This window comes from Sceloporus occidentalis, unplaced genomic scaffold (assembly GCF_023333645.1).
Source record: "Sceloporus occidentalis isolate IW3139 unplaced genomic scaffold, rSceOcc1.0.p SCAF_377, whole genome shotgun sequence".
NCBI lineage: Eukaryota > Metazoa > Chordata > Lepidosauria > Squamata > Phrynosomatidae > Sceloporus > Sceloporus occidentalis.
In genome coordinates, this window is record NW_028317357.1 from 121,469 (window position 1) to 136,857 (window position 15,389).

Genomic DNA, 15,389 nt, shown 5'->3' on the forward strand with positions numbered 1-15,389 from the left:
AGCATGAAACACGGTTATTTTCTGCATGCGTCACATTTTTCCCGCTTTGCGATATATTTTGGTCCCTGCGAGCTGAATGATTTCAACTATTGATGAATTAAAAAATGGTATCACTTCTAGATTGTAAGCTCCCTCGAGCAGGGCCCTCGTTACCTTTTATTTCTAAAAGTCGAGATTGTTATGTCCTTCCTCTTTCCCCATTGTACAGCGCTGCAGAATACGATGGTGCCATACAAACCAATAAATAATAGTAGCAGCTACAGAAAAAGACAGACAAGAAACAATTGCAAATATATATGTATTTTTTTATTCTAAGTTCCATACCTGCGATACCCTCCTACCCAGCAAACATTCTAATGTTTGGGGTTTTTTTTTTAACAATTTTTATCATTTTCCCTCCTCATTCAAAATCAGCCTGACTCGTTAATTACTAGGTGTTCCTTATTGAATTCTGAAATTCAGGCAGGGGGGTAACAATCGTGGTTACAGCTGCAACCGGGCCCGCTACTCTAGGGGTCCAGGCGACTCCTGCTACCTTTTGTGCGCCCCTTTAAAGCCGTTGGCTGCCGGTAATAACCACAGGTAGCGGCGTGGATCAAGTGCTTCACCATGCACGCTGTGTCTGATTGATCCACTGTGCAGGAAGTGACATCATATCCACTTCCTGCATCCTAGATGAGTCTGCATACAGCACGGAGGAAGAGAGACACACCACTCCTGCAGGTAATTGGTGTGGGCAGAGGCATAGGCAGGCTGGTTGTGGGCAAAGATAGCACAGGCAGGCTGTTTGTGGGCAAAGATAGCACAGGCAGGCTGTTTGTGGGCACTGACAAGCTGTTTACCCAGCATACATGGTGGAAGGGATCTCGTTAAGGTCACCTCTACTTGGTAAAAATCAAGTCGCTTATTACAGGAATGCCAGTGACTGTCGGCGACCAGATCGCTGTCGGTAAGCAGGAAGCGCAGTCTCCCAGAAAAAAAGCAGCTTGTAACTTCTAAAGTACAAGCTGTTTTCTCATTAATCTGGGAACATCAGAAGAATAACCTAAACTCCTTCAAAAGAAGGTCAAGTTGACCTAAGTGAATATCCCCCCAAGTAATGTAGGTTTAAGGCATCCACCAAATGGTTTGTTTGCATCTCTGTCCGCAAAATGAGAAAACACGGTAATCCTGAAATGCAGGTTTTGTTTTTATAACACGCACTACTTAAAGAACTTAAACAAGGATAAGTCAGGGTCATGAATTAAAAAACACATCATACGGGGCAACAACTGGTGTAATGCATCTGTCTATCATCTAATGGACCATGAAACATCTGATGGGACCACATATATCAACGAGGGCCGGTATCTGCCTAAACTGCTGATATGGGAGCCTTTCTGTTCTGTCGAAACATAGAATTTGCCGGCAGATCGGCCCCATTCGGCCCGTCTATTCGCTCGTTTCTCCTGCTGGAAAAACTCAAAACCTTAATCAGTCGTTGGTCTTATCTTAGATTCGGGAGCCGTATGCCTATCCCATAAATGTCCTCTCGGGGTGACACATGGGCTTTGGTGGATTCTTGAAAGATCTGCCCAGAGAACTTTGCCGACTCTCACCCCACACTGTGTAGAACGTTCATGGTCTTTGCTCTTCCGTGTGGTTCTTTTGTACGGGTATGATATGAGTCCCACTGGCTCTTTAAATAATAACAATCACCAGTAATGGTTAACCAAGTTCATCGGACTTTGTACTTCCTCATACAACTCGTTCAGCTGCACAACGTCTTCTGGAACTTCCCACCACGGTAAGGGTTGGGTTTTTTAAAGGCTACTATTTAGTTACGACAAACTGATCCTCGTTAGGAGAAAAGCCATCTCCTATCACTTGGTTTCCTCTTTCAGAAGCTTATGGTTGTGTTCACAATGGTAACATCCTCAAAGAAACATCAGAACGTTCGTGTTTACATGGAGATAGTCATCCGATATGTATAAATAAACTCTATTAATTCATTTGGATGATGGGATATTCCTAATGCAGGCACAGGACATGTTTATATGACATCATATCTGGTTGCTCCAAATGTTCCTGGCCAAGGGAGCCCGAAATGAGCAGTGCAAGAGATGTGAACCAGAGAAGGCACGGATCTCTTGGCTTCCTACCCTAGACCGCCAGGGATTTCGTACCCAACCTCTCCAGGGAAGGTGGGCAAATGCGGTGAGGCCGTAACTAATGTGTTTTAGACAGGGGTCACGGGTAGGAGGCAAATAGGCTCGGTGGAGGAAATGGGGGCTGCGCAGCGAGATCGTGAGAAAGAAGAGGAGGAAACGATAGAGAACTTACATGGGAGACACACAAAGCTTGAGGAGCATTGAAGACTGAACAGAGACTTGTTGGGGTCCCTCACTGTCTTGATCTTGATATATATAAGGTTAATATACTTGCAGATTAAAGACACAATGTTAAATGCATGTGATAACTGTGTAACTTTTCGGGGGTCCCCCTTACCAACGCATTGAAGGACTCTGCAGAATCCCCCCATATGCATTTGCTATGCAGGAGATGGCTTTGCCATTGATGTCAATGTGAGAGCTTTCCGTCCAATGATCGGCTGCTTCAAGCAGCAAGGAGCTGCAGCTTCTCCCTAAGGTTTTTTCTCTTCTGCGATGAGGCTGCATGGGACGTTAAATTGTCCCTTTAACCCATAATCAAAAACCCAGATCTCATGAACCCAAAACATCCCAATCACATTGAAAGGGGGCGAGGGGGGCAACCATACATCTGGGACTTTTATCCAGTTTTCACAAAGCCTTCTCCAGAGCTGACGCTCATTACGTCTGATGGACTCTGAGTTAATGAAACAATAATACTTAATTTTTTCCTCTGTTGCCTCAAACCATGTTCCGTATTGTCACACGCTCCGTAGCTGATCCCGATAGGAGTCGTAATCCAACTCCAGTCTGAAGGACAACCAGTTGACAAACCTCATCGGCCGTGCAGCTGTCGTGTGAATGACACACGTCTATCACACGCGTGGTACACGGAATTAATGTAACCCAGCGAGGTGTGTGCCATGATTCACATCACTCTCTTCCATATACGCTCACCATACATTACCTAATCTGTCTTAGGTAACGTCTTGTCCTTCCAGGTACAAAGATGACTTCTGTCGACACTTATTTGCCGGTCTTGGGTGAGGTAATGCGGCTACTCATAGGGCAGAAGTCAAATTTGTATTTCGGAAATTTACGTAATAAGGTATTTTGAGGAAGAATATTGCTTTTTTTTAATGAAGTACTTTTATTTATAAAACCCATTTCTGCTGTTTCTATACTCATTATCGGGGGTTTTAGGGCTGTAGAACCCTGCGATCCCCTCATACCCAGCAAACATTCTGACCTCCTAGAAAAGAGGGGCTTCAGGAGAGGAGAAAGGGACTGATCATTCTATTCAGGGACACTTGGGAGGAGTGGAATTCTATCCCACAGGATCTGCAGGCAAATAGGGAGGCTAACTGCTAGTTTAAAGCACCCTGAAGTACTAAAAAATATATAATTGATCATATATGTTGTGATTGTGTAAAACTGCTTTTTAGGATATTTATAAATCTATTTAAAAAACAAATTCAGGAAATTCACAAAGATTAGTCATTTAAGTCTAGTGAGGAGGAGAGACACGGCAGATGTACAGTTCTAAAAATGTAGGAATGCTTATCCATAAAATCAATGGGTTTCTCCCCAAATCTTCACTGATTTCATAATTATGTCCTTAAACATGGTAAAAAAAAATGTTTTTACTGCAAGAAAAGAAAAAGAAAACATTTTTCTGGAATGAGTAATGGGAACAGATTGTGATGTATCTTCTACCACGTGGTGTCCACATGCTTCAGAGGCTTGGCCTGGGATCAGAGACACGACCCACATGTTTAAACGTCCTGTACTCCGTCCAGAACTATTTAGCCGCATTTTAGCCCAAAAGAAACACAATTTTTTTTTTATTTTTTTTTTAACAATTCATATATTCAAAAGTAATCGATAACAACCCAGGCATGGGGAGTTGTACGATTACAGTACTCAAGGGGTTACTGGCAATCTGTCACATAGATTTACAGCGTTTGGAACAGGTGGGACTGGATACAAAGACTTATCTATAGTCTACAAGGGCAGAACCGTGAGCATGCGCAGGGGCAGGAGATGGAAACATAGATAAGGCCCCTTCCGTCCATCCAGTCTGCTCCTGTTTCCTGCTGTAAAGACCAAACTCAGGGGCGTACCTAGGAGAATTTGACCCGGGCGGATACTATATTTGGCACCCGCTACACACTTACACTAACACTCACTCATGCTACCGCACTCTCACTCATGCTCTCTCACATACCTACTAACTCTCCCTCAATGTATCCTTAACTTCCTTGTCGACCACCTGCCTCCGCTTCTTCTCGTCTGTTCTTCTTTCTTCATCTGCTTCTCCCTGGTTATCAACTCTGTGAACCAGGCCTCAGGGAGCGCTTCCGCAAAAGGGCGGAGCCTCCGTGCACACCCTCTCCCCGGATTGGAGGAACGGGGGGGGGGGAGAGGCTGTCCGCGTCAGGCACGCCGTGGCTCCGCCCTTTTGCACAAGTACTCTGGGAGAAGCGGACGAAGAAAGAGAGAGACAAGAGGAGAAGCGGAGCTGCCGAAAAGGAGAAAGGAACACGGAAGCGGCCAGGGAGAGAGAATTTATGTGGGGTGGGAGACCTCTGTGTCTCACCCGGGGTGGACCCCATCCTAACTGCGCCACTCAACCCAACTCATCTGCGCCACCCACTGACCCAAATCAACCCAATAACAAGAATATTACCCCCCTCCCCCAATAAACTATAGAACTGTCAGAAAATTGAATGCTAGGACAGAAAAATTTCCACCTGCATTTAGGGGACACGTTTGAATGATCTGAACAGCTTGCGCAACGGCCAGAATGACATCACTTGGGCAGACACAATGTCAGAAGGGCTGATGTCATACTGTCTGAACCGAGACCCGCCGCCAAACCATCAACTGCGGCTGTGACAAGTACAAAACTATTACCTTCGATATTTTAACGTGGGAACAGAATGTGAATTAAAGAAGAAAAAAAACAAAGCCAAACAAAATAATATAACAGAACGGCAGCACCCTCTGGTGAGCAGAAGTGGCATTACCATGGTTTTGTTGAAATGCATTGACAACCAGCAGAGGTGGCACTTGCTTTTCTGTGTTGATATGGAGGACTAACGTTATTCTATTTGCAAAACGGAAGCCGAATCTGATAAGTGGGTTTTATTTACTAAACTGGGAGTCTGTAGGCGAGTACAGTACTTCAAGTGATCATATAATTAATATTAACTATGCGTTACGAAGGATCAAGTACAGTAAGTTTCTTCTGTATGAAGCACTGAGACGGCCCTGAATAAAGCATAGTTAATTAGCAGAGACAGGATTTTCCATGGACATACAGCTTACATGCAACACGCTATTCAGTAAAGGTGCTGTCTGGCAACCAGTTGCTTGCACTCTCTAGCATATTCTTTTTTTTATTCTTTGCTCTGGAGGAATTTACATAAAAATAACACAAACTTTAAAGAAGCTTTTTTCGGTCTCTACGGCAACAGCCCATGAGTGACAGTCCCTGTGTCACATGACAATTACGTGTTCCCAATGAATTTTTACCAGGAGTTATTTCTTGGAAAGGGTTCAGGACAGTCAACAATAGTATGAGTTACGTTTCTAATGCTGGGTTTAATTACAGAATTCTTACGTTTATCGGCGTAGGTGGAACTGCACCTTTAACCACACAAACCCAACGGCACCCGGGCCATTAACTTTCTCCAACCAAAGGCCCTGTAGAGGTCTTCCCGCCAGGGAAGTCAACGGATGCTCGAGAACCCGATAAAAGTTCTAGGTAATAAATATCGCAGCGGAACATGGAACTTTGTAAATAGACCCCCTGCGAGGGTAAGCAATGAAATATCATCCCTGCAGCACTCAAAGGGTTAACACCTTGGATCTAACAAATAAACAAATCATTAAAAGCTTCCTAGAAAAAAAGTAAGAAGCACAAAACCTCAAAAATAAGATGATTTCTAGAAAAGACTATTTATTAAAATAAACGTTATCCTTTTTCCTAGGAGTGTTACACGTGCTGCCAAATAGGTTTTTTTTTCCCCCTTTAGCCTTCCGAGAACTGCCGATACAAAGTTTCTAGCTTCTGATCCTTGAAACGCGGCACAAAATTAATTTTCAGAATTTCACTGAAGCCTTCGCTGAGAGACGGAGCCACAAACTTACTCCTGAAAAAAAATAAAACCCCCAAAATATTACATTCATGTAATGCAAAGAAGTATTACTTTACTGAGAGGGTGGTGAATAAGTGGAACGGCATCCCAGCAGAGGTGGTAGAGGGTAATACGGTGACGGAGGTTAAGACATGCATGGGATAGGCATACGGCTCCTGAATCTAAGACGAGACCAACGATTATTTAAACATAAAGTAAAGTGGGATCTGTTCCCAAATTTTAAATGGCAAAGGGGAACCCGATTGATTTAGGGGGTGTGGTTAGAGGTGTGGCAGGGGGAAGGGCTTCACAGGGTTGGTCCCTCCTCCTTCCCAAGACTATCCATAAAAGACATCAGGAAAAGAAAATGGGACAGAGGAATTGGGGTGCAAATAAGGACTGTCCCCCTTAAAGAGGGGCACCGTGGAACTACGCGCCACCCGCTGAAGAATAAATAAGGTGTGAGGATTTGATGACACGACGGGGCATTATCCTCCTTGTTACTTACTTGTAGCTGTTGATAACCATGTCATTAACGGAAACGCGTCCTTTGTCCGTGTGAGTCATCTCTCGGAACTGTGAAGAAAAAGCGGCGTTATGGTTCTGCTGTACGGAGGCAGAAGTATCCGGATAAATCTACAACACCCTTCATCGCCCGTTACCCGATTATTGTGCTTCGCGACTTCGATGGTGGCTGTGAAGAGGAAACATCTCGCAGGGACGCCGGATTTCTGCGCACAGCTGATATACCTGCCATATGAGACGAGAATTAAACTACAAATAAGAATGCACAGTAAAGAAGAATATCTGCGGACATTCACGGTAATAAGAACAGGATCAGATGTGGGTCCGGTGAGAAATCAGGCTGCCATTTTGGAATTTTGCCTTCTTCTGGACCAACGGTGGGGTTGAACCTGAAGGATTTGCGGGTTATTTCAAGCTAAATTACAATTGTAACAGGTGTTACACCAGGGGAGGTGGCTGCGCAGGCCCTGGAGTTGCTGAACCAGACCCCAGCCACCCGGATACATAAACTTCCATCCAGAGCGTCCTCGCAAGAACCGAGTTTCCAAATTGGAGGAGGCTTAAAGTTGGCCCGGCTCTTGCTTAGACTCTTTCTCTGAGTTGAGTCTTGGTCTCGAGCCCACGCGGACTTGCCCAGTTATCCCGATCAGTGTCTCTACGCTACTCCCCAGTGCTGCCTGCTTCCAGATAACGAGGGGGACAAAAAAAGGAAGCTGGGACACGACATACACCCGCCTCACATACATGTTCAAATCTGCGTTCATTCCAAAATTACATGTTCTTGGAATGTTTAAGGTCATAAAAACATTTGTGACTTTAAGTCTCACTCTGAAGCCTCGGAGTTTAAGTCTCACTCTGATTTTGTTCAAGTAATTCATTTTTTTAGGGTTGTAGTTGCCACGGTTACTATCTGGGAGTCTTGGCAAGTTGCCAGAGACCTGAATAAAGGTCTATGATGTCATACGCTGGCACCTGTCCAACGACCATCATGAAGAGGCACTGGAGACGAGCTCATTGCTGCTCACCTGCCGCGAGACTCCACATCCGGGTTGGTGTTATCGATGATAATGCTCTTCCCATTTCTCAACGCCTCTTCGCAGGCGGCAACGCACTTCTGCCACGAGCCCAGCGTGTCCTGTAACAGACACACGCACACGCTAAACTCTACCGTACACACCGGGAGTTAGCCGTTATCCACCTACAGCTATGTAACTGAACAAGACGTTTACAAGAATGATGTATTTACACAACGACCCCTCGAACTGTAGAACCCTGCGATGCCCTCGTACCCAACAAACATTCCGAGCTCCTAGAAAAGAGGGGCATCCGGTATGGGCAACCCATGCACTATTGCCGTATGGGCCAGTAGACTTTGCCACAACAAAAATGTCATCAGAATAAATCTCATGTGCTTGCAATGATTATTATCAGCGAAGTCTTTATTTTAGTCGTTTTGGGAGGGGAGGGGTATAGTTTTTTTGGATTAAAGCACAGCATTTGCCCCACAGAGAAAAAAAAGAGACACGTTTCAGGATCTCGAAAGCTTTGTAGGGAGAAGGAAAACAAACATCTATTTGTATTGGCCTCGGCCAAGCGTGCGTCTGCCAAGTCTTCCCTTTGCTTTAAAGACATTTGACCGGGCGGAACCCTCCGGGACGTGCAAATTAAGTAAACCCCTCCACGTGTGCTTTTCAGCCTATACGGGAAACTGTGCCAAATAAGTGACATTTTTAACCTGTTTCCTCGTTGGCCACTTACCCTGTTGGCGTACACGTAACCCTTCGGAACCAGGTGTTCCTTTATGAAGGTGGATTTCCCAGCTGTAAACACATCAGAAGAAATCGGTTTCATTAATGCGTCGGATGACCCGTTTGATTTTGTCACAGATAATGCCTTTAATAACGCGAGCCACGAAAAGCATACGCCTTCTGCAAATGTTTGCATAAAAAGATTACTTTCTATCATAATTTCTGAACTACCGTTCATTTAAATAACATGAAATGGATGAGAAACCCAGCACAGACGGGTTTCCAATAGCCCTTTATCACTCCCATCACTCCTGTGTTCCAGTGACCCTTTATCACTCCCATCACTCCTGTGTTCCAATGGCCCTTTATCACTCCCATCACTCCTGTGTTCCAATGGCCCTTTATCACTCCCATCACTCTTGTGTTCTAATGGCCCTTTATCACTCCCATCACTCCTGTGTTCCAATGGCCCTTTATCATTCCCATCACTCCTGTGTTCCAATGGCCCTTTATCACTCCCATCACTCCTGTATTCCAATGGCCCTTTATCACTCCCATCACTCCTGTGTTCCAATGGCCCTTTATCACTCCCACCACTCCTGGGTTCCAATGGCCCTTTATCACTCCCATCACTCCTGTATTCCAATGGCCCTTTATCACTCCCATCACTCCTGTGTTCCAATGGCCCTTTATCACTCCCACCACTCCTGGGTTCCAATGGCCCTTTATCACTCCCATCACTCCTGTATTCCAATGGCCCTTTATCACTCCCATCACTCCTGTGTTCCAGTGGCCCTTTATTACTCCCATCACTCCTGTGTTCCAATGGCCCTTTATCGCTCCTGTTAGATATTTTAATTAATAGCACATTACATGTTACCTGCAGGAAAGCCGACTGACACAACTACCTCTATGGAAGGAGACACCAGCGATGAGGATGGAGGATCATACAGGGGAGCGCTTGGATCCACGGCCCTCTGTGTAAAAAAAAAAAAGTATCTCTGAATGACGAGCCGTCAACTAAAAACAAGAATTTTCAGCCAAAGATAAAAAAACCAAAAAACTTTGGACCTCGCTCCGTGAGATAACGAACCAGCTATATCTCTTGGAATCATTTCTTTCTCCTGGAGATGTTGGAACGTATTCAAAAAAGTGACTCTGAGGTCAGCTGCCAGATGTTTGAGATTAAGGTAAGTGAAAAAGTGTTTATAAAAAGGGTCTTTTAATATTGTAAATTTATTATTATATATATATATATGTGTGTATATGTGTGTGTGTGTATATATATATATATATATATATATATATATATATATATATATATATATATATATATATATATATATATAGTAAAATAAATTGTATATTGTAAAACTTTGTAAATTATAAATGGTAAAAAATGGTTGAAAACCTTTGATATATAATTTACATTTAAATTAAGAAGGTTTAAGGAGAAGACTTTTGGGGTAAATAGGAGGTGCCATAATTCACTCCTTGAGGGGATCGGTAAAGCAATCCAATAATAATAATGCAACATGAAAACTAAAAAAAAAATTAAAATGAAACCGAATGTTTTTACGAATCCGATAGGGCCACAGCTTTCCGTCTCTTACCGGGTCGTAGTTGGGGAGGTGGAACTGGGCTTTCTTCCACCCAAGGAAAAACTCCTCCGGAGTGAAAAACTTTATTCCAAGATTCAAAGCGAACTACAATAGAAGACGATTAAACGAGGCAGATTTGTTTAATTTTACATCATCCTACCCATATTTTTAAAATGTATTATAAATACACAAGCTCACATATCACTAAAGAAGAGGGGGCACCCTGTAGAGCAGGGGTGTCCAACCTGCGGCCCTCCAGCTGCTGCAGAACTACATCTCCCATACTCCTCTGCCAGGCAGGGCCGGCCCAAGGCAAAATGCCGCCTGGGGCGAATTTTAAAATGCCGCCCCCCCCCATTATCTACCCTTCCTCTCCCTCCCCCCCCCCCCTTATCTACCCTTCCTCTCCCTCCGTCCCTGCCCCCATTATCTACCCTCCCCCCCCCCCCCCTTGTACTTACCTTGCTTTCAGCAGTCCTGCGGCGAGTCTCCCTGTTCGGCCCTCAGCATTACAAGCCGGCACCGAGACCGAACAGGGAGACTCGCCGCAGAGGAGAGAGAGAGGGGCGCCGAGCGGGTACTTACCAAGCTTTCTCTCTCTTTCGCTTTAAAAAAAACAAAAACTTGGGGCGCCCTTTCAAAAGTGCCGCCTAGAGCCTGCTGCCAGGTCCTTAGCTGAAAGAGCATTATGGGAGATGTAGTCCTGCAGCAGCTGGAGGGCCGCAGGTTGGATAACCCTGCTGTAGAATTTTGTTAGTCCTTACCAACCGGTCGCTGCAAGAGAAGTCTTTCTTCTTACGGTCCGGTGCCCAGTTGGCAGGGCGTCCGGCAGCATCTAAAAGAGTAGATAAAAATAACGTCGCGTAGAGTTCATCATGTTGAAAATACGGAAAAATAACCCAAAATCCAGGTAAGAATCTGGTGACATATTCATTGCAGTGTACAAACCCAGCAGGTCAAAAGGGTTAATGCTGTGTATTGCATGACTATCCATAGTTTTGAGATCAGCGTCAACTTATCATTTCAGTAACAAATACCAATAAAAACAATGTTCATTTTTACTAATATTAGTGATGTTAAAAACGTAGTATGTTTTTAGGCCTGTGAATTGGGCCCAATGTAATAACTGGACACGGTAAGTTCTTATGGCACTGCATTGTAAGAAACAATAGAATGCATTGGTCTTAATCACCCATAAGGATCATCATATTCATTAAGGTGTACGGGCAAAGGGACTTCATTAGCATTACCATTATAAGAAAGTGTCTCACCTCCCACATACAGACAGTCGTCCTTCTGCACTTGGGATGCCATCATTAGCCTAAGGGGGGGGACATTAACAATGATGTTTATACATTATATAAAAAGACGCATTGCTAAATCCTCTTATGGACGGCATAATATATATATATATCGGTTCTAGTGGCAGACAGCTCTGGCTAATGCCCTGAAAAGTTGGTGCAAATTTGCTTTTTGGGGGGGGTAATTATTTTTTAAACTGCTGCAGACACTTGTTTTGGCACAATAACAGCACTTTTACATTAAGACAAATCTATACATAAACCCTAACACGCCTTATATGTTTCCTACCCGGCTAATTTTATAAATCTAAACAAAATCCCCCAAAGCGGAGTCGAACGCTGCTGCCAAGTTCTGACCCTTTGTCGTCATCGCTCTAAGATCTATTCTACGTTACTTGAGAATGGGGGCGAGCAGCGATCAATCCAACCTTGTCACATAAGAAGTCCCACATTCCAGTTACAGGCTTGCGGTAAATCCCCATTCCGGTTGCCACAAATATCTGAAATGAAATAAAACATCGACAGAGACATAACTTTCATATTTTAAAAAAAAAGAGAGAGATTGAGATATATATAATGTATATGATAAATAGATATATATATACACACCTGTACAGGAATTCCCAAATGATCCAAAACGGCTTCCGCTTTAGCTTTGAAGACTTCGGGTTTCAGTTTGCCGCGGCTGATTCCATCTGATTGGTGAAAAAGACCACCTGATGGCAAGAAAGAGAATAGCTGACAGCGGACACGGAGTGAATACGTTTCTTCTTTATGAGATGAAATATTATAGGACAGACATAAAGGGACAGTAAAGCCTTCATATAAATATAGATGCACAGCATTACAAACTGAGAAAGGGTGCCGAGGGGCAGCAAATAATACGGCGCCCCCACAGCCCCACAACAACAAAACTAATCATATACGTATATTAACACAAGCATTACTGTCTCGTTAACTGGGAAGGGTCAGCCTGCCCTGCACAATGTATTATTAAAGTGGGGAGATCTCCAGCTTTCATCTCACTTGTGGCCCCTGTCATCCCAGGTCACCCATTCAAGCGGGGGGGGGGGGGGTCAGCAAACACACCTTATATCCTTCAGCTAGAAGCTCTTTCAGCTTTCTTGCACCTCTGGATATAAAATTCTATAAGATTAAAAGACAGATGGCGTCACGTTAAACAGTTCCCGGACGGGATGAACGCGCACCTGTCTAATTAACCGCAGATAACATACGAGAAGAGGTCGGGACTCGCTTACCTCCAGTCGTCCGCGCTGGTTGGGAAGACTTTCCCCGATTTGGTCGTTATGATCGTTCCATCAATGTCAAATCCGGCAATCTAAGAGATAAACAAGTAAGAGCTTCGAGGCGCATGCCGGAGGAACGAGCTTTCGCTCGTGGAATCCGGTCTTGTGTAGCTGAGGGTAATGTGGTGCAGTGAGAATGTACCGTCTGCGATACACCACGCTTTCCCACTCGTGTGTTAATTACGCGACCTTAGTTAGCTTTCTCTCGGTTGAATAGTTTCTTCATTTAATTATGTATATAGGCTTGTCTCGACAATAAATACAACAGATTGTAAGCTCACAAGAGCAGGGCCCTCTTCACCTTCCGTACCAGTATGTCTCAACTCGATGGACTTTACCATGATCTACAACACGCAAGCACCATCAATGAGAAAGCCATAGGAGGTCATTACCTTGGAAGAGGCCTGAACACCTTTTCTGATAAACACTAGAAGCTTCCCGTGTTCCTCCCAGCGATCCTTGGCGCAGGGACCTCCTCTGGACTCTGCAGGAGATGCTTGGCTCGTTGCCGTCCTGTTGGCTTTGGCTGAAGTCTCCTGCAGCTCCTTCAGTTTATTCGCTATCCTCTCCTCATCCGAGTCTTCGCTTTGCTCTCCGGAGTGTCTTTCCTGATGCTTTGGCCTCTTGCTGGACGGGTTGGAACCGCTGTCTCCTTCCCGAGAGCGTCTCTTTTGGCTTTCGGAGGTAGAAGCACCGAAGAAGTCAATCATGGTTTTCTTTGGAGAGGCGGCATTAGCTGGGTTTTGTTGACCTTCGCATTTGCCTTGACAGCGTGCTTGGGGCTCTCCTCCTCGAAACGCACCGTGTACGGGTACAGGGCATTTACCATGTAAAGAACTTGGTCTTCTTTCATCAGCGCGCTCTCCCCTTTCTTCAACTTGACTTCTCCAACAGACGTAGGGTTTGCTCCCAACTGCAAGACATTCGGTTAGCTCTGCCTCCTGCCCTGTTACATGTATACTTTTGAGATACGAGTAAGACGGACAGACACGGGCAGCAAAAGAAACATGCGCAAGGCTGGATATAAATTCTTCAATAGTTACAATATGGAAAGGAGGTGGAAGAAGTTTACTCACTGGATCTCCCTGTACTGGAGTGTAATATAGACGTGTTACTTACCTGTGTGACACGGAGCACTCTTCTCTCAAAATTAGCCATGAGCTCCACTGTAATACAAGAAAATTATTTATAATTATTGTTTAAAATGTAATAATTAAGCTGGTAACATGAGATAGTAAAAATGCACAGCTTAATGTTGCTGTATATATATATATATATATATATATATATACACACACACACACACACACACACACACTTCCAGATAGGTTATATAAGACAGGTGTGATATGGCTGTTCTGATTAAATATTTCACTTGTTTGCACTTGTTGTACAAACTTAACACATAGTTTATAAATATCTTCCTACTGATACATTTATTATATAAATATCTCCCCATAGAACACAATATATAAGCATGTTATATACACATTACATGCATGTTATATACACATTACAGGCACACAAAACGTTGTGTTTGTCACTGTCCCCAAAGCGGTGACCCGGCTAATATATGTTCTACTACACAAGACCGAAGATTGGGTCCGTTCTACAAAATATTAATTGCCCTCTTCTGTGCAAAGAACCTTAGTAGATAATTGGATTCTTTCCTGTTAAGGTTCTTTGGTTTGTATGGCAACAACCTATCAGCACCTTGCTTTTGTGCCACATGACAATTCTGAGATCCCAGCAAAAAGCGCCAAAGTTTTACTTGATTAAATAATTATTTTTGGAAACGGGTCTGGGGATTCAGCAGCACCAATGCTGTGTTTGGTGAAAAGAAGAATTTGGAGTAGGTGGAACGGCAGCTTCAATCAACTTTACGTTAACTTTCACACTTAAAGAGATGTCGCTCCTTTTTATCAGAAGGTTACGAACACGGAGGGACTGAGATTTACCTTGGTTTTTGGAACATTTCTTGTCCGCTATGCAGGTGTCGGGTCCTCTGCCGAGGATAACCCCGGCGCCGTTAGGAAGATCGATAGGACGGTGCTTCCCATCCGCGCTTTTCAACAAACACTTCATTCCAGCTGGACAAGAAAAAACATAAGAAAAAATCATTAATGGCTGCAGAAAGTTTTTGTACACAAAAATCGTCATACCCCCAACATTGCAAAAAGGGGTACTTTTATTTTAGGGGGTGTGGTTAGGGGCTTGACAGAGGGTGGGGCTTTATGAGACACTATATGTCACTTTGTGATTTATTTATGTAGTCAATAAAGGTATTTAGAAAGTGTTTTATTGAAACAATTACATTTATAAAGCCATCTCCTGCTGTTTCTATACACATCGTCGGGGCTTTTAGGGCAGTAGAACCCTGCGATACCCTCATACCCAGCAAACATTCTGACCTCCTAAGAAAGACAGACAGCAGGTTTTTGGGTCCTAAATAGGGACTAGCATTGCTAAACAAGGACACTTGGCAGGTATACTTGTATTTAACTTGGCCATTTGAGCATGGGCTCATGCATCTACCTAAATAACACGTATACATATATATATATAGGCCAGCTTTTATGCCCCCTTAATTAGATACATAGAGTAATTTAAAGCCCCCGTCTTTCCTGTCTGATATG

The 15,389-nt window shown here is 43.9% G+C and overlaps 1 pseudogene; it reads right to left on the reverse strand.

Moving 5' to 3' along the window:
- Nucleotides 1–6,165: 6,165 nt before the first annotated feature.
- Nucleotides 6,166–14,838, reverse strand: LOC149273417 (bifunctional polynucleotide phosphatase/kinase-like; annotated as a pseudogene).
- Nucleotides 14,839–15,389: the final 551 nt, after the last annotated feature.